We start from the raw sequence: 27,380 nt of genomic DNA, 5'->3' as shown, positions 1-27,380 counted from the left end.
TCCCCTCCCAGCCTCCCTTCCCGGCTCACCCCGCCCCCTCCCCCCTCCCCGAGCCTGACAGCTTGCGAGCCGCGGAGCAGGGCGCAGCCATGGGAAGAGGAGGCGGTCTGGGGAGCAGCGCCGGCGGCGGCGGCGGCAGCGGAGGCTGCTGCAGCGGCGGCGGCGGCGGCGGCGGCTGCTGAGCCGAGGCGGCGGCAGGGACCCGGGGGGCCGCAGGGCCCCGCGCCCTGGGCCCCAGCGCGGACGCGAACCGCGCTCTCTCTCCCGAGGCGAGGCTCGGAGGTACTGGAAGGGAGGTCCGGGATCGGGCTGTTACTTTTCCACTGTTGTGTCGGGGGGCCTGGGAGTGGAGCCTGGGACGCCAGTTGTTTATGAAAACTGGGGAATCTGTCTTACGTATTTACACTGATAATTTTTGTCCTGGTGACTTGGGGGTTGGCGGTGGGCCCCTCCTCCTCGCCAAGAAGTTGTTTTCAGCTGGTGGGTAGTTGTAACCCGATCCACGCTCTGGACGTGTGTATGTGTGTGTGTTTCTGTAAGTTAGTGGGGGGCATCAGGGAGTTAGGGGTGACAGGCGAGCCACCCCACGCTGGCGCCTCCACCCACCCGTGTTTGCGGTGCCTGGAGGGGCTTCCTTTGAATCCAGTTTTGTTCAAGTCTTAGAAGTTTTGCGAGCGTTTCTGTTTGACACCATCGGTCAGCCAGGCTGGGGCAGGAACTGCAGAGGCTCGGTTGCTGAGCGAGGAGAGGTCCCAGGCTGCGCGGGGAAAGGGCAAGAGAGAGGAGGTGGTCCGGTTGTGCCCCTCTACCCCTCGCGCTGCTCCGCAAAGCGCACCACCCTTGGTGCGTTTGTGCAGGCTGCAACCGGGACATTGGCACCGACGGAGCTGGGGCTAGAGTCACGGCCAGCAGTCCGCATGAGCTGAGGTGGGTGGAGATCGTGGCGAGCCGAGCTCCTCCAGTCCTGGACACACTTGTGGTTATGAAATCGACCAGGCTCAAAGTTTTGACAGAACTGCTCGAGGCAAGAGAGCCGCGGGTGAGTGGGATAGTGTCGGATCTGGGGTGAAGAGTCTGGCGGTGCTCAGTGGGAGGGTGCTGAGCAGGGTCACCGACTTGCGGGTGCACAGGGAAGTCTATTTTGGGGTGAGTGCTTTGTACATAACCCGGAGCAGGGGGGTACGCCTGTTGGGGCCGCGCTGCGGGTGTCGGTGGCCGGTTGCGGGGTCTGCGTGCTGAATAGGTGTTTACGTGCGCGCTGTGAGTGTGCGCCCATGTGTGCTCCTGGGGGTGGGGGGTGTGTCGGAGCCTGAGCCAGTAGGGTGTGCGGGGGCGTTGTGGGGAGGAGGCCGGAGAGGTTCGGCCCCTCTGTTTGTGCCGCCAGAAGACCTTGGATGGGACAGGGAAAGGTAACGGGAAGCCAGAGGGTTGGGAAGTCGCAGGAGTTGCTGAACGGGGTTTAAGTACCACAGACTTTAAAATACTAATCCCTTTGCCATCCAAGGGCTGGTGGTAGAGGTTTCTGGAGCTCTCAGGAGACCTGCACAGGAGGACTGAGGGTCTAGGAGATGTGTGAATGTGTGCGTCCAGAAGCCCCGAGTCGCGGACGCAGTTTGGATCGGTGGATCTGAGATTCCCAGCGTGCAGTAGCCAGTCTCTGCGGAGTTTAGACTCCCTGGTGTGTGTGCCTGGAAAGGCACCCACCTTTCCTCACCGTGGCAGTTCTGTGCCCTGAGCAGTTGTTGTCATCTTGGAAGTCCTCTTCTCTGGGGATTCCAGGCTATATAGACTTTGCAGGTAACTAGTATTGAAACATTTCTAGAAATTAAAATGCTGGATAGAAACGAAATAAAATTTAGTGGACAAGAGTTGTTGGTTCTATCTTTTCTGTGATTGAGGATTGTTTCTTTCTGAGAAATGCAGGGCTCAGTGTTGCCAGATTAGATTTCAAGAAGTCTGGGTCATTGATGGTTTCCCTTCAGATAGACTTTAGATGGAGCTGGAAGGATGTGTTTTAAGCCAGAGACCATTGGAAAAGTTCATTTTTGGCTTAAGTATGTCCCATCTCTCATCTTCTTCCTCCCTCTTGTAAACTTCTTGCTTCACATGAGTCTAAGGAAAGTTGGTGAGTCAACATTCAGTTTTTCTTTTGGAGTAAATATATCACAGGGAAATTACAGTTTAAATCTCCTGAATAGCATGAACAACCAGCACTTCATGGGCAGAGGTGTGAAATGAAAATCTATAAATGCATTGACAAAGTGACGACACCAATGCATTTTTTGTTTCAAACTGAGCATAACTTTGCCTGGAAAATATTTGTTCTAGGCAGAGTTTGGGGCTATGCTTTTGATTGTTAGTTTTTAAACAGCAGACTCCACATCATAAACTTTTAAAATGGATTCTATTATTAGACGCCTTCTCTGTGCTATCTCTGGTGCCTGTGTTAACAGATGTTTATAGTGCTTAGTAACCTATGGAATTGTCATATTGAGTATCTTGTTAGCTCAAGACATAATGTTTATAGCATAATGTAATAAATGAACCCTCGTTGCAGTCTGCTTCTGCCAAGCACATGAAGCACCCCAACATGGAAACAAATCATAAAGTTGGTCCAACTTGGCAAACCTTTTTGGCTATCTGCTAGTAAGCATTGTTAATATAAAGACAGATCTGAGTGATACACTGAGAATAAGGCACAGCATAATGGTTAGCTTACTAAAAAGGCATGGGCTGTATTTTTAAAATCTACTAACCTTAAGCTTCTGGACATTCCACTGGTAAACTGCACAATTCCAGAGTTTCGGTCTACTTTCAGAGAATACATTTTTAAAAAGTATGTCAATAATGAAAATAATTTCTATTTTGTGTGTGTGTTCACATATGTCCATACAAAACACCTCTTTTTCTTTTTGAAAAAGAAAACCCTATAAATTGTGGTAGTGACTTAAATAATAAGAGTTTTCAAATCACCTAATCATTTTCTGAATCTTGAGTTGATAAGAATCGAAGTGTTCTAAGGCTAGAGTCATACCTTTGCTAGCTGGGTAAACAAGGCAGTACAGGATGTCTTTTTGGTAAAGTGATTTTTTTTTTTAAACCTGGGACAGTATAAAGAATATACTCAATAACATGGTTGATTAGTATGATCACTGACTTTAGAGGTAACTCCCTACCAAGGGCAAGAACCACCACTTCAGAGCCATCCCTATTAGTGGACCAGCTGAGCTCTTCTTGGAAATAATCAGATGAAAATCTTGCTTCCTCACTAGCCAGTCTTTTCTAGGAGAGATTCATGACTAGAAAGGTCTTCCTGTACTGAATCAACATTTTCTTCTGCTTACTGGCCTAAACTGGAACCACATACAGTGAATCTAATCTCTCATCCCTTCAAGTGCTGTATAGAGAACAAATAGCCTGCTCCTTCTTCCTGAATTCTTTCTCGCCTGTTCTCGGAGTTGTTCCTCACCCACTGTGGAGTGCCACACGTTTCTGCCCTGACCAATATGCCCTTGAGTCCACATTCTCACCATCTTTCCTAATGTATATCATCCAAAACATAGATGTGAAATCCCGAGTCCTGGACATTCTACATCTGTTCAGTTCAGTTCAGTCGCTCAGTCGTGTCCGACTCTTTGTGACCCCATGAATCACAGCACACCAGGCCTCCCTGTCCATCACCAACTCCCAGAGTTTACTCAAACTCATGTCCATCGAGTCATCCAGCCATCTAATCCTCTGTTGTCCCCTTTTCCTCCTGCCCCCAATCCCTCCCAGCATCAGGATTTTTTCCAATGAGTCAACTCTTTGCATGAGGTGGCCAAAGTATTGGAGTTTCAGCCTCAGCATCAGTCCTTCCAATTATATCAGATTAATATTCATGAGCTCTTTTAGCCATTTCATTACACTGTTCACTAATTTCAAACCTGTAAACAACTCATTTCTTTTCAGAGTATTAATCATCCACAGTCAAAACATTATGATATAATAGTTTCAAGACTTTTTCTCATGCCTGAACTCCCAATGAGTCTGTGGAAAATGTAATACTGTGTAGGTGAATAGAATTCTACATGCAGTGAATACAGCTCTCTCATTTCTTACTATCAAGGAATACCAGGCCCTGAGTAGCAGATGTAGAATATTCTGAAAATGAGCAAATTGCAGCTGTGCATTACAGACAGGTAGAGATGAAGTTGTGAGATATTCTTTTCACAAGTGTGAGTTGGTAATCGCAGTCAGCATTTATTGAAGGCTTGTTCTGTCCAAGTCCTAGACACTATGCTATCTGGCCCTAAATGAAGTGAAAGTACATCAGACAGAGACACTTCCTCAGGCAACTGGGGTTGAAGATGTACAAATAGGACATGAACTGAGTCAACCACCTTGTCTTCCTCTGGAGAAAAATGCTTGCTGATGCCGCAGGGAAGTCTGGAGCAGTTATATCTCAGTACTTAGGGAGCTCCCTGATACTCCTCACTTACCAAGTCCTCACCTTGGAGAGAGGAAGCAAAGCTGATCCATACAGGAGAGAGGGTGTGGTGTAAAGGCAACAGCTTTGGGACCCATCTGAGCCCAGTTTGAGTCTGAACTGTACTACCAACATGCAAATTAACTCCACTGAGAATGACTTTTCTCCTCTGTGAATATTTTGTGCCTACTGCCTGTGAGTATTTTCTCCTCTGTGAGTATTTTTGTGCCAGGACAGAGGCGTTTCCACATGTAGCATTTACGACCTGGACTCGGTATTAGACACCTATCTGTTATGATTGATTTCTCTTTTGTGTATCCGGCTGAGGCTTCCCGACTAAATTATGAGTTTCCTCTGCCACCAGCTGAGAATATGCCACAGCTGAGACTCTTCTGTCTTCCTGCAGAAACTGTTTATGCTTGATGATGATGACAGTGTTGTTTACATCAGCAAGTCTGGATGTGAAAGAAATGACCATTTCTTCTTGACAAAGAGAGAAAACTAACCTGTGATAGAGACTGACTTCTGGGCCTATCAGAAGATCCGACTTGTGTGCAAACTTCAGTCAGGGCAAGGGGCCGTGCGAGTCTTGGGCATGCCCCTCCCCCTCGTGTGTGTGTGTGTGTGTGTGTGTGTGTGTGTGTGTGTGTGTGTGTGTGTGTGCAGTAACAGTCCTCACCCATCCCCCTTGCTTTAAGGTCTCCATCCATATTACATTTTCTTCCTTGCTTTATTCTTTCCTCATTTAAAGGAAGGAAATAATCAATGATAAAATGCATTTTTTTAAGTTCAAAAATCTATTTCATTGTAATGACCTGTGTGGAAAAAGAAGCTGAAAAATATATATATAATATATATATCTGAACCACTTTGCCGTACACTTGAAAGTAACACAATATTGTAAATCAGCTATACATCAATAAAAACAATTTTTTAAATCTATTTCACTACTCCCTACCTCTTATTCACCCTCCTCCCTCAAATATAGCAGGTCTACTGATAAGTACTTGAATATATAATTTCTAAACCAAAGTTCTGCTTTTATATTAGAAACCTGCCAGTTAGGATGACATAATGTGAAATAAAGTAGGTGTCAGGAAACCTAGGTCTCCTCACCTCTGCTTCTAATAGGCTTTGTAATTTTTGAAGACTACTTAACTTTCTTGAGCCTCATATTTCCCACAAGTTAATAACAAATAAACAACAAAAAGAGAGGAATTATCAAGATGATCTCAGGATTTTTTGCAGAGCTATATTTGCGTCCATTAAATTATTGAATTTCTCTCTCAGATCTTTTTGGGCTTTGCTTGAACATCTGTGAAGTGAAGTGAAGTGGCTCAGTCATTCCCGACTCTTTGCGACCCCATGGACAGTAGCCTGCACCAAGCTCCTCCACCCATGGGATTTTCTAGGCAAGAGTACTGGAGTGGGTTGCTGTTTCCTTCTCCAAGGAATCTTCCCGACCCAGGGATCGAACCCAGGTCTCCCGCATTGTAGACAGACGCTTTACCATCTGAACCACCAGGGAAGTAGGAACACCTATTTCACTCATTTTCACTCTCTTAGTCTACTTCTTACATATCTGTCTTCCTTGCTAGGCTGTGGGATTCTCAAGAGCACAAAATAAATGTGATTCATTTTTTTATTGTTTCACTCTGCTGAATGCTGTAGACACAGCCATGTGGAAAGAGTGTTAATTGACTTAATGTGGGCTGCCTTGGACAGTCGAGCTATAATTTATATCATTTATTTAACAGTGTGCAACAATTTTGGATATAAGCATCAAGAAATACTGTTTAATGATTCTCTTCCCTTACCATTAATTTTTAAAAATAAATTATGTAAAACAGATAAAAATGTAATCACAACCATGCTTCCAGCTCCCAGTCTAATGCAGGAGGTCTTCCTGAAGTAGTTTCTTTTCTTTTGTTGTTGTTTTTTCTTTGAACTAAATAAATTCCATAAAGAGTACCAGACTCTTAAAAGAAGGATGACAGAGAGGGTCATTGCTTAGTCTCAACTTCCTTGTTGGGTGTTTCTTACTACCTTTTAATATAGGCAATTGAACCCTTAGGTCAGGTCCCCATTTCACTGAATAATGATTCATAGGAAGGCGATGATTTTGTCAAATTGTTGGGCTGTGTGTTTTTAATTAGCCTCTCACCTTCAAATACTCCATTCCCAAATCAGTAGATAATTTCTTCTACAGAGTCCTTAAAACTTCCAGGTGTGTTTACTGCTCTGATTAGGGCTTGCATCTTTTGTTATTGCCTAGACTTCAGTCAGTTTTCTTTAGAAGAATGTCATTATAATCCCAGTGAAATAGACTTCTTAGATTGTGAATTTGTTTAAACACAAACAAGTCTATCCCCAGCTGGCTGGGCTTCTAAGTGGAAAATGTATCCTAAGGAAAATGCTCACTTCATGGAGATTTGGCACCAGTGGTAGAAAGTACCCCATAAATCCCTCAGTCAGCATTAGAACCAAAAGGGCTTGCAAATTGAACAGGTGCTTTGATGTATTGGTCTATGGTGGACAGCCTGCTATGCTAGACATTTGCTGTAATAACTCCTTGATTGTATCCTCAGTTGTTTACAGAATAAAACATTTAAAGTAATATATAATTAAAAACCTTAAGAGAGGCATCCCTCTCTGTTCCTTTAGTATAGGGCTTCCCTGGTGGCTCAGATGGTAAAGAATCTGCCTGCAATGCTGGTGATCCAGGTTCAATCCCTGGGTTAGGAAGATCTCCTGGAGAGGGGAATGACAACCAACTCCAGTATTTCTATCTAGAGAATCCCATGGATAGAGGGGCCTGGCAGGCGATGGTCCAAGGGCTCACAAAGAGTCAAAAACAAATGAGTGACTAATGCTTGTTAGTATATTAGACATATGATAAAAGTCATTGGTGCATAGAAAAACTCATTTTTTTTCTTGCTTAAAAATATCCTTTATCATAGTAAGCATCACATTATATCCACCTTTTTTTTTTAATCTTTGAGTGGTCATGTCAAAAATGTAGAGTGAGATCATTACAAAAACAGAGTCTTACAAAGTTTTCTTCTCATGCTCGTTAAACTAGAAGGTGCTACTGTGATGCAGAATATACCTCATCTCAAGTTTGAGGATGGCTGATGAGTCCTCAGTTAGACTTCCAGTTATGACTGCTGTCAGTCAGATGTCAGCTTTGTCCTTGGTCAGGATGATGGCATATGATCCCACTTCACCCTATCAGTGGCTTCTTTGGACATCTTTCAAGCTATATTATTGTTACCCAGGAGAAACCTCAATTTGATAAAGCAAAGTAAAGAAGAGCCTGGAAAAGCATAGATGAATGAGAAATTGTGAAAAGATTCCTGAAGACAAACCCTCTACAATGGTTTCTTCCCATAAGGGGGGAAGATACCAGGATCCTTGCCAAGATGATGATGACAGAAAAGACACCAGTTTTATACCGAATAAGTCAGAAAGACTAAAGAAAGAGCAGCAGAATGAAGAGGAAGGATTTCTTTTTATCAGCAGTCAGGGCAGCACCATATTTCCAATAGGGACATATGCAAAACAATCTTTGTTTGTCACAGAATAAACATTAAATACTGATATGTTGCTAATGATATTGTTGTTTTCGTTCAGTCACTAAGTCATGTCTGGGTTTTTGCGATCCCATGGACTGCAGTATGCCAGGCTTCCCTGTCCTTTACTATCTCCCAGAGTTTGCTCAATCTCATGTCAGTTGGTCGGTGATGCCATCCAACCATCTCATCTTCTGTCATCCCCTTCTCCTCCTGCCTTCAATCTTTCCCAGCTATCAGGGTGAGTCAGCTCTTTGCATCAGGTGGCCAATGTATTAGAGCTTCAGCTTCAGCATCAGTCCTTCCAGTGAATATTCAGGGTTGATTTCCTTGCCATCCAAGGGACCCTTAAGAGTCTTCTCTAGCACCACAATTTGAAAGGATCAATTCTTTGGTGCTCAGCCTTCTTTTTGGTCTAACTCTCATATCCATACATGCCTACTGGAATAACTATAGTTTTGACTATATGGACCTTTGTTGGCAAAGTGATGTCTCTGCTTTTGAATATGTTGTCTAGGTTTGTCATAGCTTTCCTTCTGAAGAGTGAATGTCTTTTAATTTCATGACTGCAGTCACTGTCCCTAGTGATTTTGGAGCCCAAGAAAAGAAAATCTATCACTCTTTTCACTTTCTCCCACCTATTTGCCATGAAGTGATGAGACTGGATGCCGTGATCTTAGTTTTTTGAATTTGAGTTTTAAGCCAGGTTGTTTTTTTTTTGTTCTTCTCTTTCACCCTCCTCAAGAGGCTCTTTAGTTCATCTTGACTTTCTGCCATTAGAGTGGTATCATCTGCATATCTGAAGTTGTTGATATTTCTCCCAGCAACTTTGATTCCAGCTTGTGATTAATCCAGCCCGGCATTTCATATGATGTACTCTGCATAGAAGTTAAATTAGAAAGGTGACAGTATATAGTCTTGACGTATTCCTTTCCCAGTTTGAACCAGTTTGCTCCATGTCCGTTTCTAACTGGTGCTTCTTGACCTGCATGCAGGTTTCTCAGGAAAAAGGTAAGGTATGCTGGTATTTCCATCTGTTTGAGAATTTTCCACAGTTTGTTGTGATCCACACAGTCAAAGGCTTTAGCGTAGTCAGTGATACAGAAGTAGATATGTTTTTAGAATCCTGTGCTATTTCTATGATCGAATGAATGTTGGCAATTTGAGCTCTGGTTCATCTGCCTTTTCTAAATCTAGCTTTTATATCTGGAAGTTCTCAGTTCACATAGTGCTAAAGCCTAGCTTGAAGGATTTTGAACATTACCTGGCTAGCGTGTGAAATGAGTGCAATTGTGCGGTAGTTTGAGCATTCTTTGGCATTTCTCTTCTTTGGGATTGGAATGAAAACTGACTTTTTCCAGTCCTGTGGCCACTGCTGAGTTTTCCAAATATGCTAAGATATTCAGTGCAGCACTTTGACGGCATCATCTTCCAGGATTTGAAATAGCTGAGCTGGAATTCCATCACCTCCTCTAACTTTGTTTGTACTAAGGCTCACTTAACTTCACACTCCAGAATGTCTGGCTCTAGGTGAGTGACCACACCATCATTATCCATGTCTTTAAAACCTTTTTTGAACATCTGTACAGACCTTCAAGACCTTCTAGAACTTACACCAAATAAAGAATACCCTTTTCATCCTAGGGGATTGGAATGAAAAAGTAGTCAAGAGACAAGTCAAGAGACACATGGAGTAACAGGCACGTTTGGCCTTGGAGTACAAAATGAAGTAGAGCAAAGGCTAACAGAGTTTTGTCAAGAGAATGCACAGGTCATAGCAAACACGCTCTTCCAGCAACACAAGAGATGCCTCTACACATGGACGTCACCAGATGGTCAATACCAAAATCAGACTGATTATATTTTTTGTAGCTGAAGTTGGAGAAGCTCTATACAGTCAGCAAAAATAAGACCCAGAGCTGACTGTAGCTCAGATCATGAGCTCCTTATTTCAAAGTTCAGGCTCAAATTAAAGAAAGTAGGGGAAAACCACTAGGCCAGTCAGATATGACCTAAATCAAATCCCTTATGATTATACTGTGGAGGCAAAGAGTATATTTAGGAGATTAGATCTGGTAGACAGAGTGCCTGAAAAACTATGTGGAGCTTCATAACATTATACAACAGGCAGTGACCAAAACCATCCCAAGGGGAAAAAATGCAAGAAGGCAAAGTGGTTGTCTTATGAGGCTTTACAAATAGCTGAAAAAAGAAGAGAAGTGAAAGGCAAGGGAGAAATGGAAAGATACACCCAACTGAATGCAGAGAATAGCGAGGAGAGATAAGAAGCCCTTCGTAAATGAACAATGCTAAGAAATAGAGGAAAACAGTAGATTGGGAAAGACTAGAGATCTCATCAAGAAAATTGGAGATATCAAGGGAATATTTCATGTAAAGATGGGCACAATAAAGGACAGGAACAGTAAGAACCTAACAGAAGCAGATGAGATTAAGAAGAATTGGCAAGAATACACAGAAGAACTAACGATGTTAGTATATGTAGTAAAACACAGAGAGAAATTGAAGTTGTTGACAAGACCTACGTGGATAGTTGGGGGCAAAAGGATGTGGATAGGATTGGATGGTCACTAGACTCTAAGCTTATAATGCAAATTTAGTGTTAATTTGCCTTAGATTAATGATGGCACCCAAACGTGATGACCAGGTTTCCAAAGTGGATCTTGTTCAGGGCCTTGGAAACATTGAAGCAAGGTGGAAACATTTTGAATTTTTCCACAGGACACACTAGAACTGGGAATACTCATCCTGTCTGCCAGCTCTTGGTATACCCTCATCGCAGGGTATGAGATTTTAATTCTCTTTGCCTTTGTCCTGGACACTTTAGTGTTTTTATTTATTCTTTCAGTACATATAAGGTATGCAAGAGTTAATTATGTCATCTGAAAAGTACCTTGAAAACTAATTAGGAAAAGATGCTGAATAAATACGATATTTTATTAGCTTGCAGAATGCAAATTGGCCAAGCTACTGGTATTTTGGGAATCACTGTGAAAAATCAAAGACAGAACACATATTTATTTATTTTTGTACTAAAACATGTATTTTGATTTGTCTGCATTTTAATATATATTTGATGATAATACCACATAATATATAGTCATTTAAGTTTTTTTTCATGATCAATCATGTATTTACCTTATACGTTAAAATTACTTGAAGATATATAACACAGATTGATTGGGAAGAATCATCTTTATACAGACTTCATCTTTATACGTCATAAGTATCCAAGTTCTATTTATGTCATTTCAAATTTATTTATTTATTTTTATTATTTTAATTGGAGGCTAATTACAATATTGTGGGGGTTTTTGCCATACATTCATGTGAATCAGCCATGGATGTACATGTGTTCCCTACCCTGACCCTCCCTCCCACCTCCCTCCCCATCCCGTCTCTCAGGGTCATCCCAGTGCACCCTGTCTCATGCATCAAACCTGAACATATGATAACATACATGTTTCAATGCTATTCTCTCAAATCATCCAACTCTATCCCTCTCCCACAGAGTCCAACAGTCTGTTCTTTACATCTGTGTCTCTTTTGCTGTCTCACATATAGGAGCATCGTTACCATCTTTCTAAATTCCATATATATGCATTAATATACTGTATTGGTATTTTTCTTTCTGACTTACTTCGCTCTGTATACTAGGCTTCAGTTTCATCCACTTCATTAGAACTGAGTCAAATGCATTCTTTTTAATGGCTGAGTAACATTCCATTGTGTATATGTACCACAGCTTTCTTATCCATTCATCTGCTGATGGACATCTAGGTTGTTTCCATGTCCTGGCTATTGTAAACAGTGCTGCGATGAACATTGGGGTACACGTGTCTCTTTCAATTCTGGTTTCCTCGGTGTGTATGCCCAGCAGTGGGATTGCTAGGTCATAAGACAGTTCTATTTCCAGCTTTTTAAGGAATCTCCACACTGTTCTCTATAGTGGCTGTACTAGTTTGCATTCCCACCAACAGTGTAAGAGCGTTCCTTTTTCTCCACACCCTCTCGAACATTCATTGTTTGTAGACTTTTTGATAGCATCCATTCTGACCGGCGTGAGTTGGTACCTCATTGTGATTTTGATTTGCATTTCTCTAATAATGAGTGATATTGAGCATCTTTTCATGTGTTTGTTAGCCATCTGTATGTCTTCTTTGGAGAAATGTCTGTTTAGTTATTTGGCCCATTTTTTGATTGGGTCACTTATTTTCCTGGAATTGAGCTGCAGGAGCTGCTTGTATATTTTTGAGATTAATTCTTTGTCAGTTGCTTCATTTGCTATTATTTTCTCCCATTCTGAAGGCTGTCTTTTCACCTTGCTTATAGTTTCCTTCATTGAGAACACATATTTATTGAGCCATTACCATGTTCCCAGAAATGTTCAGGACACTGGAGAATACAAAAGTGGTATAAGACACGACCTTTGATTTGCTGCTGCTGCTGCTAAGTCACTTTAGTCGTGTCCAACTCTGTGTGACCCCATAGACGGCAGCCCACCAGGCTCTTCTGTCCATGGGATTCTCTAGGCAAGAATACTGGAGTGGGTTGCCATTTCCTTCTCCAGCCTTTGATGTGAGGACCTAGCAATTAAGTTAGGAAGGCAACACTAATAATGTACATGGGGTGTCTATGTATTGACAAGTACACACTTTAATGAAAAAATATATTACAGAATGTAAATGTGACATTTATTTAGAGTGAAGGGAGATCTGTTTTGAGCTAAAGCATTTGAGGTGAGGCATTATGGACAAAGTGGCTCCAGAGCCAGGATTTAAAATACAGTGAATTGTTTGGATACGTAGACATTGTGTGTGCGAAGGGTGGGAACTGAGCTCTAGGAGGTATGTCTGGAGTTCCCGGGGTCATTTGTAACAGGGAACAGGAGGGGTATAACAGGCTGTGGATTGGTTTCCACTGGAAGCCCTTCTCATCACTAATTATGGATTTACAGATGTGCCATATAGGCCCCTACCTTGGGATGGCTGTTGGGACATGGCCATCCTGAACCTAGTCCTTGCTAGGCAGTGGTGATGCTTGCAGCTGTTTGTAGGCTTCTCTTGCATGAACATTATGTAAATTCAATTTTAAAACTTCTTTCTGTAGCAATATTCCAAGAAGTCTATTAAAGATGCCCACATTGTGGTTTCCCTTTAAGAATATGATCTTGAATGGACCCTACGATGGTAGAGTTGGCCTGGGATTTCCTCCTCAAGCCCCACTTCCCTGCCACATCCTTGTTCTGACAGTGTTGGGCCTACAGAGCCATGGAGTTTCCTAGAATCTGAGATCCTTCACCAGTGATTCTCAACGATTCCATTAAGCAGGGCATAGGGGCATTTGGAAATAGGGTTGTTCAAAGAACTGGAAGGATTTATGGACTTCTAGTGCCTAGAGTCAGGATGCTCAATCTCTGTAATGCCTGAGGCAACCCTACACAAAGGAGAATGCTAGTAGACCCTTACTGAAAGCTGAATCTAACATCCTCCCTTTATTTTAGATGAGGAAATGGGAGTGACCAGACTTCCCCAGCATTAAACCCCCCAGGGACAGTGCCAGATTTATAGCGCCGTTCTTCTAGCTTTCTTTCAAGGGTTCTTTCTGCTACATCACAGTCCCGCTCATAAACCTTGACTTTCACTCTGTTGTTTATAGCATGTGGTTTGTCTTCATCATTCATGAGTGGATGGGTTGTGGATTAAGACAAGTGACACTTGACCAGCAGTTCTTTTTCCTGGGAACACACAGAGATCTGCCTGTGAGTCAGGGCTGGTGGATGTCTTCTGGGGTGGCAGCAGCTGCAGAAGCCTAAAGGTAGGTGGGCATTTTGGAAAGGGCATGCAGTAGGCTTTGGAGTCACACAAATCTGGCTTGTCTGAAGAGATTTGAATCCAGCTCAGTCAGTTACTCCCCTAGAGAAGGGAATGGCAACCCATTCCAGTATTCTTGCCTGGAGAATTCCATGGACAGAGGAGCCTGGTGGGCTACGGTTCATGGGGTCGCAAATGAGGTTGCAAAGAGTCCGACGTGACTAAGCGGCTAACGTTTTCACTTTTTCTCTGCCATTTACTACCTTTACAACTCTCAGCAAGTTAATGAATCATTCTGAGCTTTGTCTGCCAAAGGGGGATAGTGATTCTTACTTGGGAAAGTTGATGTAGTTTAAATGAATCCAAACAATGCCTGGCTCATATGCATGACCAGAAGCACCGTCTTGCTCTAAGAGCGAACCTTAAAACCTTTCCTCCTAAAAGGTTATTTGATACCAATTGCTGCTTTTTCCCCCCTTCTGCTTTCTCTGATCAACCCAAGTTATGTCTTTAATGAGTCCTTGAAGTGTTTTTTTTGTTGTTTGAATTGTTGAAATTTCTTCCTTCAGAAGAGGCCAGAGATTAGTGTCTTGTGACTTCTCTGTTAATGTGCCTAGACTATTACCATACAACAGAAATGAAAGATATATCCAGATGATTATCAGTGGCTTGTGAAATTCAACTTTTAAAATCAGTAACATAAGCCATTTCTGGATATATATGTTTGTCAGAGAGATTGCGGTCTGTCAGTGTAGGCGAAGTGCTGCTTGGTGAGTTAAGGGACGATTTAAAGTTGGCCAGTTGGGGTGGTGGGGCTTGTAGTAAAAGGCTTTTCTGAGGGCAGAACAGCCTACATTGATGCGCCATGACTCGTGAGAACCTAGGGGGATGAGCACAAAAGCCAACGAGTGTTTCAGCCCTTGACTTTGAAAAAACTTGCAGATTTTGACATCTAAGTGCACATCTTCTATTACTGGAACACTTTAAAGTTGCTTCTCTTTGTTAAAGGTTAATTTTCTTAAAAGGTAAAACCATGATAGAAAACAAACAGATGTAAAATAATACAGGTATTGATTAATGAAGGAACTTGACACAGAGTACGTCACGAGAAACGCTGGGCTGGAAGAAGCACAAGCTAGAATCAAGATTGCCGGGAGAAATATCAATAACCTCAGATATGCAGATGACACCACCCTTATGGCAGAAAGTAAAGAGGAACTAAAAAGCCTCTTGATGAATGTGAAAGAGGAGAGCGAAAAAGTTGGCTTAAAGCTCAACATTCAGAAAACTAAGATCATGGCATCTGGTCCCATCACTTTATGGGAAATGGATGGGGAAACAGTGGAAACAGTGTCAGACTTTATGTTTTGGGGCTCCAAAATCACTGCAGATGGTCATTGTAGCCATGAAATTAAAAGACGCTTACTCCTTGACAGAAAAGTTATGACCAACCTAGATAGTATATTCAAAAGCAGAGACATTACTTTGCCAACGAAGGTCCATCTAGTCAAGGCTCTGGTTTTTCCTGTGTTCATATATGGATGTGAGAGTTGGACTGTGAAGAAGGCTGAGCGCCAAAGAATTGATGCTTTTGAACTGTGGTGTTGGAAAAGACTCTTGAGAGTCCCTTGGACTGCAGGGAGATCCAACCAGTCCATTCTGAAGGGGATCAGCCCTGGGATTTCTTTGGAAGGAATGATGCTGAAGCTGAAAGTCCAGTACTTTGGCCACCTCATGCAAAGAGTTGACTCATTGGAAAAGACTCTGATACTGGGAGGGGTTGGGGGCAGGAGGAGAAAGGGACGACAGAGGAAGAGATGGCTGGATGGCATCACGGACTCGATGGACATGAGTCTGAGTGAACTCCGGGAGTTGGTGATGGACAGGGAGGCCTGGCGTGCTGCGATTCATGGGGTTGCAAAGAGTCGGACACAACTGAGCGACTGAACCGAACTGAAAAGATGTCATAGTCATTTCAAAGAAGAACCACACAAATGTAGGTACAGTAGAGGAATGTTGAAATGAATTTGTAAACTCTGACCTATCCATAGGGAAATAATCAATTACATCCCATGGATACAACTGATTTGCATTTATTTGGACAAAAACTATTTTTGTGGCTCATTTCTACCAGTTAACTTCTGATTCTGAAAAGCTATAAAATAGCATAGTCAAAGACAAAGGCTCAGACTCCCATAGGATCAGCTAATCCCTGAAGGCTCAGCATTCCATTGAAAGGATATCCTGTAATTTCCTTTCTTATCACATAGTCCAGAGTTTCTCCTTATGCCTTCATGATTCCGCAGGACTCTTGTTCGTGGTAGAACTTCTAATTTGCTGATGAAAACTTGGTGAGGTGGGATTTCTATAACTTTGGAAATTCTCTATTTTTCTTTGATATACATTTTACTTTAAAAAAGCTTTCGATTGTGGGAAGTTTTACATAAACAAAGTAAAGCAAATAGTATTTTGATCCTCAGGTACCCATTACTCAGCTTCCAGGGTCATCAATATTTTGCTAATCTAGTTTAATCTTTCCACATTGCCCCTAAGTATTTTAAAGCTCAGACATCTTATCTTTTCATTTGTAGATGCAAATAGTTTAGTATTTTATCTAACAAGTAAGCCTCCTATTTTTAATAACCAGATGGTCTATATTTTATGATGTATAGAGAGATAATACTTTATGAAAAGACATTATACTCCTCAGGCCTGACTCTGTAATATGATAGAGGTGTGAATGTGTGTGTGTGTGTGTGTGTGTGTGTGTGTGTGTGTGTGTATCACACACACATATATATACATATGTATCCATGTAAGACTAGTTCTCTTTTGTCATTCAGGCCCAGGCTCAAATGTCGCCTTCTCAAAAGGACTTCTCTGACCCCTAGCTAGAGTAGTCTTTCCTCAACTAGGCGATGCTATCATATATCTCTGTTTTATTTTCATCACAGCACCTACCACTTACCTAATGCTGTCTTATTTATTAATTTGTTTTTCTATTTTTTTGTCCATCTCCACCAACAAAATCATAAGCTCTTTAATAGTACACATCTTTTGTCTTGTTCACTTTATATCCCATAGGAAATCCTTCCTAAGTTTTGGCTGAATGAATCCATTTTAGTAGTTCATGGAAGTTTTGTTAGCCTTCTTCCAAAAATGTATTTCCTTTCCACATGTCCAAACACGCATGGCTTTCATGTGCCAATTCCTAGTGTATTTATAATTTGGTGGGGTTTCCTCATAGTGTGGAATGAGGGACCAGAGGTAAAATTAGGTCAGTTATTATCTCTTTCTGTACGTGCAAAGTCGGTCCAGTTGTGTCTAACTCTTTGCAACCCTATGGACTGTAACCTGCCAGGCTTCTCTGTCCGTGGGATTTTCTAGGCAATAATACTGAAATGGGTTGCCATGCCCTTCTCCAGGGATCTTCCTGACCCAGGGATTCAAGCCGTGTCTTTACATCGCCTGCATTTGGCAGGGGGATTCTCTACCACCAGCGTCACCTGGGAAACCCCATCTCTCTCCATAATGACCTTAAACTGATATATTCCTTAGGCTCTTCACTTGAGTTGTGTCTTGGTTTGGATTTCCCCCAGAAGAAAGCTATAACAGAAGGAATCCGGATAAATGTTTATTTGGGAGAGTGAAAAAAGGAAGGGAAAGGAGCCAATAAAGGATACGTTATGAAGCAAGGTACTGTCATTGGCAGTTTGTCATCTTCTTGGAGAGATTTTGGGAGCCCTGGCAAAATATACATCTCAGAGTCCTCTCACCCAAAGCTGAAAGAATTTGAATATTTACCCACCAATTTCCATCAGTCATTAATTCCTGGTCACTAACATTCAGGAGGGCAAAGCAATCTCCAGATGCAAGAGAGAACCTTCAGGCAGAAAAATACAGGTGCAGTGAGAAATTAGGTAGTGTGCTATATTAGGGGTTGGGGAAGGCATCTGTGTTGGATAGCACAATATGAGTTTTCCCTAATGTTAACACCAATAATCATGGTATATTTGTCAAAATTTAAAAACCAACATTAGTACAAAACTATTAACTAAACTCCAGACTGTATTCACATTTTCTTGGTGTTTTCACTAATGTCCTTTTTCCATTTCAGAATTCACTCCAGAGTATCACACTTTATTTAATTATAAAATTTTAAAATACTGCACATACACTCTTTTATGAGGGTGCTGTTATATGTTCAACCAGCTAATCTTTGTAACTAAACAGTATGTTCTATGAGTGAAAATCCAATGATGTTGGTTCCCAACAATTTGTTGAACACAGAGTATGGTCTCAAAACAAATATATCAAAAGCACAAGACTGTTTGGTAGGGCTATGTGTAGCTCAGCCGCCATCAGTTAGCTCAGAATTACTCATAGCAGTATGATGACTTGGAAGAAATTTTATTTTGAACATTGTGTCATGAACATCAAACGTGAAGCAGGATCCCCTAAATCAGACATGACCCAGTCAGTTCCATCTGCCTGGCTTTGTGTGTACTGTCACATTTAATTCTGCTGTGAGTCACATAGCCTATGCCTTGAGCCCCTTAGATGAGGGAATGAAACTCAGGGAAGTTGTTACTTGCCCAGGGATTTACAAGTGGCAAATAACTCAGTTAAAATGAAGACATATGTCTTCTGCTTTGGAGCTTATTCTCTTGATACTATCCTCCCACCCTCCCACTCTTCTCTACCTGCTTGCTCACCTCTCCTTGGTGCCTTTTGATAGTCATGCAGTCATTGACAAATCTGTATTATGAAACATGCATGGTATATTTCTTAGTAATCTGGATTAACTGTCAACCTTAGATCTGTGAAACATTTTCTGAACCTGCCTAACAATTTGTAAAAACTGTTATCTTGATATCTGCATACATTGACCAAGAAGCTCATCAGAAAATTCAGTTCAGTCCAATTGCTCAGTCGTATCTGATTCTTTGGGACCCCATGCACTGCAGCATGCCAGTCTTCCCGGTCCATCACCAATTCCGGAGCTTGCTCAAACTCATGTGCATTGAGTCGGTGATGCCATCCAACTATCTCATCCTCTGTCGTCCTCTTCTCCTCCTGCCTTCAGTCTTTGCCAGCACCAGGGTCTTTTCCAGTGAGTTCCTGTGCTCTAACAATAAAGTTGATCCAGGGTCAATAATAGGCTTAGAATTAAGCACCTCAATAGAGCAGGCATTGATGTTTTATCATAACTCAAATATTTTATTATTTTATAATGTATTTGACTTTGCTTCATTAACCTCTATTTCTCAGTCCTTCTATAGTTACTTTTTTTTTTTTTACATATTACATGAAGGATATGGAATGTTCAGTGAAATCATTGACTGATCTCTATACCTTCAATAGCCCAACTGAAAATTACCCTTGGTTGCTTTGGAACTTGGGTCATGAAGTTCAGAAGAAGAAATCTTTATAAATTATTCAAACTTTGACTCTGGGAAGATAAACAACATGGATATCTGGGCTAACCTCTAATTCTAAATTCAGAAAAGAATAGGCTTTAAGGTTTTTTGTTTGTTTTTGCTTTGATTACAAGTTGTTGGAAGCTTAGAGTTAGTATCTAATAACACAATCTATGTAAAACACAAATTATTGGCTCAGAATGAGATCAAACTTCTAAGAAGATACACAGAAACAATCATGTAAAAATAGTCTTTTGTTCTTAGAAAGAATAAACAGGGATTGACTGAAAGGTAATCCTTTCAGATTTTCATGTTTGAAGCATGCACATTTTTAAAGGAGAAAAGGCATTACTGTTCAGATCATATTTATGAAACTGTTTTCTTTCCTTAAATGACTGTATTAGGTTGGCAAGGGCTTAAACCATGACCTTTGATCGGATGGTCAAAGGGCTATTTGACCTTTGATCTTAGTATTTGTGACCTAGACACAATCTATTCATGCAGATTTGCAAATTGTGCTTCAGCAAGCCCCCGACTCAGGGCCCTCGGGGTGTCTAGAGGAGAGGGCCACGCTGACTGCACTGCGGGCTTCCCTCTGCAGAGTGCTGTGCTTGCCTCTGTTTTGTACATGATGCTTCTGAGAAAAAGTAAGTTGAAGGAAGAGCCTCTCTTCTCAAAAAGAACAAAAAGGCAAACAGGCAACCGAACATATTTAAACCATCATATATTCCCTTATTTTGTTTAGATTGCTTTTCTGAACACTTCTCTTTAGGAACTACATGTTCTCTTTAGGAAGCCCTTGGATTTCTAGAGGAAAAATTAGTTTTTCTATGTCACATTAACTTTTCTATGTCTAAATTCAGATTTACTTTCATAATGGTGAGATTATAAGCTCCCACAGGGCAAAGGAGGCTTCCCAGTGGCACTAGTGGTAAAGAACCCACCTGCCAATACAGGAGACTAAAGAGACGTGAGTTTGAGCCCTGGATTTGGAAGATTCCCTGGAGGAGGGCATGACAACCCACTCCAGTGTTCTTGCCTAGATAATCCTACAGAGAAGCCTGGCAGGCTACGGTCCATAGTGTCGCAAAGAATGGGACACGACTGAACCAATTTAGCACCCATGCACAGGGCAAGGGACTGTGTATATTCTACTTGGTGGGCATTCAGTAGTTTGCTTCGCCAGCTACTGTTGTATGGGCAACATTAAAGTACTTTCTATTACCAGAAGCTATTCCAAGGCCTTTTTTCATGTTATGTTATTTAATCCCACACAATACCCCCAGGAGCCACCTGATTCTACATTTGGTGAAACTATCCCCCAGGGAGGTTGAATAATTTATTCAATGACCTGCAGCTGTAAGTAGCGCAATTAATTTTCAAACGCCCACCTTACCAATTCCAACTCCCACGCTTCTAGCCACTACCTGTGGGGTGGTTTTTAAAAATATATCCGCAAATTCTTTGCTACTGTTCCCATCAAGAGGTGGACTCCAGGTTTCTCTCCCTCAGAGTGGGACCTGGACTTGGTGACTCATTTCTAAGGAACAGAATAAAGTAGAAGCGATGATTCGAAACTTTGGAGTCCGGATCACCCACAGGCACTGTGGCTTCTGTCTTGGGTGCTCTGTCTTTTGGATCCTTCATTCTGGGGGAAACCAACAACCACGTGTTGAGCTGCCCTGTGGAGAGGCCCACATGGAAAGAGAGTGAGAGACTCCCACAGCCAGTGTGTAATGAAACCAGGCCCCCAGCCCAGTAGCCAATGTGAAACCAAAGCCTTTGGACGATAACCACTGTGACCTTGGAGATGAAGCCATCAGCCCCAGTCTAACCTCAGAATGACCCTTTCCTGCCCACATCTTGACTGTGACCTTGTGAAAGACCCTGAGTTAGAATCACCCAGCTAAACATCTTCTAGGTCCCTACCCACAGACTGTAAGATAATAAATGTTTGTTGTTTTAAACTGCTACATTTTGAGTTCACTTGTTATGCAGTGATAGATAACTAAGGCAGCCTAACACTGCCTTGATCACTTTAAAAAAGTAAATTGTCTTAATTTCAGTAAATCTTAAATTTTGAAATATTGATATAGCAAAGAGAAATTTTCCAGAAAACACAACTGCCAAATCTAAGTAGTAAAATGTTAATGACCCGTTAACATAATAATTATGATGACATCCCTGGGATCTGGGATTTTGTAATTCAAAGGACAACTGCCTTAAAAATCCATGATTTAAAAGGAAGGATATTAATAATAACCACGTTGCTGAAGATAGCATTTTGAACTTTTAAAAAAATCCTCGTGGGAAAACTCAGGAAATATTTTGTTTGGTAAGTTATCACTCATAATCTTAGATCGTCAGGAGCATGTTTGCACTGTAAAGTATTTAAAGAGGGATATAAAACAAAGTTGAATTTTAACCTCTTCCCTAGTGATTTCACGCAACTTTTCAAAGGGGGTCCTAAAAGCTCATAGGTCAAGCCATGTCTTGGTTTGCTCTGCCTGCCAAATTGCATTAACTTTGCTTTATGGCCACTTACAGTTTAATAAATTACTTGGACTTTGATTAATATCTTTTGAGCTTAAACCCAAGAATTTGAATAAGACTTTGGGACATAGTACTGTAAACTTATTTAAAGATGGACTCTCAGAGCTGGAGAGAGATGGGTTAATGTTGGATTTAGTACATGTATATGTACTGAATTTAGAGCATTTTAAGATCCTCATGGAAGACTCTAAATGATTTGCCTTTTTAAAAAACATGTAAAGGTGATTTTTTTCTTATATACTTACAAAGTGATTTAAGTAAGTTAAGGAATTATTCATGAAGTGCATACGACTAGTTCTTGCTTGGTATTCAGAATGAATACAGAGATGCTGGTTTTCCTTCCCTATGTTGGAGAACATAGTTTAGACCCTGCTAGTACTTCCCTTTCAATCTTTTTTCCTCCATGCAGCTTACACCCTGAAAATTAAGTAAAAAATACTTTTTATATTGAACTGGACTTGATAGTTTATGCTTGACTTTGATTCATGGGTTTGTGCTGCAGGGGAGGATAAAGATGAATATTGATAGCCTAAGTATAAAGAGCCATCATTACCATAATTCATTCATTCACTCACTCTCAAATCACTCATTAATTCAGTCTATACTTTGCCCAGCAGAGCGGGGACTGGGTGCTGGAATCCTATAATAAGCAACCTAGACATAGCCTTTGCCTCATGTGAGTTCATGGTCTACAATGGAGAAGGACATTAACCAAGTATAATTAAAAGCAGTTTTAAGTATACTGTGGAATAAAAGAATAAGGAGACCTAATTCAGGTGGGGGCTTGGTGGTAAGGGAAGACTTTCAGAAGAAGATCTTGAAATCTAAAGGAGAAAGAGTAGGAGGAAGAGGGAAGAGCAATGTGGGCAGGGGAACAGGAGCCAGTTACCCAGGACCGTCGAGAAGTGAAAACAATCAGTGCAGCCGGAGCCCAGGGAGTGACGAGCATGGCCTTGGAGGCCAGAGGAAGCAGGGGCTGGATCTCACATGGTCTTGCAGTCTGCAGTGTAGTCCTTCTTAATAGAAAAGACAATAGAAAATCATTGAAGAGTTTGAAGCAAAAGAGTGACAGAATCAGGTTTGCATTTTAAGGCGGTCACCTGGCTCTATAATGAAGAATGGATGAAGGGGAAGTGGAAAGAGGTATTCAGGGAGATGAATTCTACATCTGCCGGAGGCCAGAGATATTGGTAGCTTGGACCAGAGTTGGGGCTTCCCTGGTGGCTCAGATGGTAAAGAATCTGCTAGCAGGAGACTTGGGTTTGATCCCTGGGTCAGGCAGATGATCCCTCGAAGAAGGAAATGGTTACTCACTCCAGTATTCTTGCCTCGGGAATTCCATGGACAGAGGAGCCTGGTGAGTTATAGTTCATAGAGTCGCAAAAGTTGGACATGACTGAGAAACTAACACTTTGAACTTTCAACAATAGTTAATGGATTTACCACTTATTTATGAAGGAAAGTGGACTGGACTTGGTGCTGACTTGGAAATGATTGGGTGAGGAATGCCATGTAAAACTTCTCAGTATTTGGCTTCTTCGGATGAATGGGGAGCACTGGAGGGAGACCAGGCATAGGTTGGGAGACAATGTTTAATATGGGGACATTTTCAGAGGGGGCTTTTGTAAGACATTCATAAGGAGACCCATTGTAGTCTTAGTCCCGGATCAGAGGTATCTGGAGAAAAAAATTTGGAAGTCAGTGGTTTCCACACAGTATTGAAGCCACAAAGATATCACTCTGAGCTCCCAGAGTGAAAGCAGAGTGAGAAAAGAAAGAGTAAACCTGAGTCCTGAGGAATCCAACATTTGAAAGCTACATGGAAGAGAAGCTGACAAATAAGAGTGAAAGCTGTGACAGGGAAGATGGTAGAGTGTCATCTCAGAGGCCAAGGAAACAGAATCATATAAGATGCTGATGAGGGGTAAAGTTAAAAAAAGAAGAAAAAAAAAGCCCTGAAAATGTCCACTGGGTTAGTGAAATGGATGTCTGGAAGGACTTTAAGGAGAGCTGTGTTGCTGTAGTGATGGAGGCAGAGGCCGGAGTGAAGTGTTATGGGGAGCAAGCAGGACGTGAAGAAAGGAGGACAGTGGATAGAAGATAACTCAAGATATTTGGCTGTTGAGGGAAACAGAAGGATGGAGCTCTAACTGGAGGAGGAAATATACCTAAGGGAGCTGTTTCTAAGGGTGAGAAACCTGAGCTTATTTGAGGGTTGATGGAAAAGAGCAATGCGAAGGTGAGGGGGTGGATTGAAGCTAGAGAGAGGGTGGGTAATCCATCGTGCAGAATTCCTGAGAAGATATTCAGAGAACAGCTAGAGGAATCAGAGAGGAGCAAGGATCCCTGCCCTTCTGTACTAGGAGGGAAGAAGAAGGGAAGGGTGCAGATGCCGAGCTGTGGTAGCTGCAAGTTAAAGGCGTTTCTACTTCATGGCTTCTATCAATTTTGGAAAGTAGTTGAATGAGAGAAAGGGATGGCATCCTAGCAAAGAAAGGAAGCAGTTTCAAATTTTTGCAGAGGACAGAGACAGCTTGAATAGGAAAGGGAATAAACTAGTAAAGCTTAATAGGATCCCTAGTTATTACTTGAAGGCCCTGTTGAGATTGATGATCACAAATTTATGGTGGCACACTGTTAAAAGAATAAAGTATTTGCTGCTTTCCAGAGGCATTCAGACATTACCACACACAGGAAAAGTGGAATCCTCTAGGCCTTGGGTTTTGTCAGAGAGCTGTGATGAAAAAATGGCAGGAACAAGGGAGCCACTGAAAGGACTAACCAAGGACCTAAGCTGGTTAAGAAGAAAAAGTTAAGATGAGATGGGGAGAGAGTAGGAATCAGAGGAGTTGATTAAATGTGGTAGAAGAATAGAAGTCGGTGATAAGAACAGGATGCTGCACCCAAGAATAAATAAACTCAAATTCTTAAGGGGGGGGCCTTTGATTGTTTAAAGCTCACTGGTGATTCCAGTGCTTTTTTCAAAAAGGAATATAGGGATGTAGCGTAAAAAACAAATCAAAGACAGGAATATGATGAAATGATTAAGTCTATAGTGAAAAAAGATACTAGCAGTATGAAATCAAGATGAAGACATAATTAGCACAGTCAAAAAAGTGTGCCTTTAAAACAAAAACTCTGAAATCAAGCATTTCCTTCTTCACAAATTGAAGTCATAGGCCCTTCCTTCTTGCTCATTCTCTTTGATTTTAGAAGTCCATAGCAAAGAAGCAAAGATTATTATAGGGAAGCTAGTACAATTCAGGAGGGCCTCCCTGGTGGCTCAGTGGTAAAGAATCAGTCTGCCAGTGCAGGAGATGTGGGTTTGATCCCTGAGTTGGGAAGATGCTCTGGAGAAGGAAATGGCAACCCACTCCAGTATTCTTGCCTGGAGAATCCCATGGACAGAGGAGCCTAGTTGGTAACAGCCCATAGGGTTGCAAAGAGTACAATACAATTTAGCAACTAAACAACAACGGAATGTACAATTCGGGACAAATTATCTGATGCTTTGGGATTGAGATGATGCAAACAGGAACTGGAAACATGGTAATATTTGTTCACTACAGTCTCTTTGGAGGGACAGCACTTTGGCTTCCTTGGCACGGGATGCTGTTAGTCTGGCTACAGAGGTCTGAATGTGGGTTCCCATAAGGATCCTGGTTGGCCCTCTGTTAGCCCAGATCCTTGGGCTTGGTGGCTTTATCATGGTCCATTGAAATCAGATGTGAGGTTACATTAATGTTTTATCTGGAAGTCAGTAACAAAGATAATCACTGCCATGTCTTTTCAGTTCAGAAAACTCACTTCTGTTCTCTACATGTTAAATAGAAGGCCGTCATATTGTTAATGTCTGGCTAAGCAGACTGCTTATTAAATACACAGGGCTCATAGGCACAACTATTGCCTAAGAAAGCCCAGCAAATCTAGCTAAATACTCCTACTCCCAGGCTTCCCTGATGACTCAGATGTTAAAGAATCTACCTGCAGTGTGGGAGACCTGGGTTCAATTCCTGAGTCAGGAACATCCCCTGGAGAAGTGAATGACAATCCACTCCAGTATTCTTGCTTGGAGAATCCCATGGACAGAGGAGCCTGGCAGGCTACAGTCCATGGGGTAATAAAGAGTCAGACACAAGGAGCAACTAACAGCACCCAGCTGATAATCCTTATCTGTCATCCCATAAGTTTCATGTCAAGGGAATTTTCTAGAGAAGATGATCATAAGAAGATTCAGGTAGACAGGAAGCAGATTGTGAAAACTCTGGCATGTTTTACCACTGTATGAGGGTTCTCCAGAGAAACAGAACCAATAGAATGTGTATACATAGGGAAGGAGATTGAAGGAATTAGTTCACACCATTGTGGAAGCTGCTGCTGCTGCTAAGTCGCCTCAGTTGTGTCCAACTCTGTGCGACCCCATAGACGGCAGCCCACCAGGCTCCCCCGTCCCTGGGATTCTACAGGCAAGAACACTGGAGTGGGTTGCCATTTCCTTCTCCAGTGCATGAAAGTGAAAAGTGAAAGTAAGTTGCTCAGTCATGTACGACTCTTAGCGACCCCATGGACTGCAGCCTACCAGGCTCCTCCATCCATGGGATTTTCCAGGCAAGAGTACTGGAGTGGCGTGCCATCGCCATCTCCGATTATGGAAGCTAGTAAGCTCAAAATCTGCAGGGTGGGCTAGAGCTCTGGAGCAGAGCTGATGTTGCACTTCAAACTCAGCTGTCTGTTGCGGCATTCTCCCTGACTGCGAGGTCGGTCTTTTGTTCCATTCAGTCCGTCAGCTGGTTTAGTGAGTCCACCCACATTCCAAAAGGCAATCTGCATAAAGTCTACTGATGTAAATGTTAATCTCATCAAAAAACCCCCTGAGAATAGTGTTTGACCATGAATCTGGGCACTGTGACCCAGTCCAATGAACATATAAAATTAACCTAATGCCAAGTGGGAGCATTGTCTTCTCTGGAACCAACAACAACAAAAACACTTGGTGAGTGCTTTGTATCTATCAGGTGCTGTGTAGAACATAAACATCACACTACAAGTCTGGTTTGGTCTTTGCTGGGAATAATGAGCATTTTGCTGTATGCATTTTTTAGCACTTTGGTAATATAACAGTTCTGGGCCAGTAGCAAGTACACAGACTGCTCAGTGCCAGTGACAAGGGACTTCATAATGATGTATTTGAAGCCAAAGCTCTGAGAAGCAAGGCACCGCAGCAGTTAATAGATTTCCATTTGACAGTATCTGGGAACATTAATCAGAAGGATCCCTACCATGTTCAGCTCATACACTTGGTTGGAGCAGAAGCCACAACCACAGAAGTCCTTATTTACCCTCCTTTATCTCATCTCACTATTGCAAAAAGGAGAAGGGGGTTGCAGAGGATGAGATGGTTAGATAGCATCACCAACTCAATGGACATGACTCTGAGCAAACTCTGGAAGATAGTGAAGGACAGGGGAGCCTGCATGCTACAGCCCTGGGGTCACAGAGAGTTGGACATGACTCATAGACTAAACAACAACATCAT

General features: G+C 42.0%; 1 protein-coding gene across 1 annotated transcript in view; it reads left to right on the top strand.

Moving 5' to 3' along the window:
- The first annotated feature begins 204 nt into the window (after nucleotides 1–204).
- Nucleotides 205–27,380, top strand: part of GHR (growth hormone receptor) — a 293,486-nt gene continuing 266,310 nt past the window's right edge. Inside the window, exon 1 of the mRNA XM_068990483.1 lies at nucleotides 205–282. The gene's annotated coding sequence lies outside the window, so the exon portion shown is untranslated. The remainder of the gene's footprint in view (nucleotides 283–27,380) is intronic.

The sequence above is a fragment of the Capricornis sumatraensis genome, chromosome 18 (genome assembly GCF_032405125.1).
Source record: "Capricornis sumatraensis isolate serow.1 chromosome 18, serow.2, whole genome shotgun sequence".
Lineage (NCBI taxonomy): Eukaryota > Metazoa > Chordata > Mammalia > Artiodactyla > Bovidae > Capricornis > Capricornis sumatraensis.
The sequence above is the reverse complement of the archived record's forward strand: the minus strand, read 5'-3'. Positions and strand labels throughout refer to the sequence as shown.